The 358-nt window shown below is 47.5% G+C and overlaps 1 protein-coding gene across 1 annotated transcript in view; it reads right to left on the reverse strand.

Annotated features, from left to right (window-relative positions):
• Positions 1-358, reverse strand: part of WIPI1 (WD repeat domain, phosphoinositide interacting 1) — a gene marked incomplete at its 5' end in the record, with an annotated part of 20741 nt that overhangs the window by 8928 nt on the left and 11455 nt on the right. The gene's annotated exons all lie outside the window — the stretch shown is intronic.

Here is a 358-nt window from a genome sequence, read left to right on the forward strand (position 1 = left end):
CGGCCAATTCCCCCAGTTTCTATACTGGCCATGCCGTTCTATGGTATGGAATATCCCTTTGGCTGGTTGGGGTCAGCTGTCCCTCCCAGCTCCTTGTGTACCTCCTTGCTGGCAGAGCCCGGGAAACTGAAAAGTCCTTGACTTAGACTAAGCACTACTTAGCCACAACTAAACCAGCAGTGTGTTATCAACATTATTGCCATACTAAATCCAAAGAAAATAAGCACTGTACCAGCTACTAGGAAGAAAATTAATTCTATCCCAGCTGAAACCAGGACAAGCTTCTGGTACTACAAAGGCCAGGGAGGATATACAAAGCACCGGACAGTAGGATACACATGGCATCTCCTCCTGCCCA

The sequence above is a fragment of the Cariama cristata genome, unplaced genomic scaffold, assembly GCF_000690535.1.
Source record: "Cariama cristata isolate BGI_N322 unplaced genomic scaffold, ASM69053v1 scaffold10933, whole genome shotgun sequence".
In the NCBI taxonomy this organism is placed as follows: domain Eukaryota; kingdom Metazoa; phylum Chordata; class Aves; order Cariamiformes; family Cariamidae; genus Cariama; species Cariama cristata.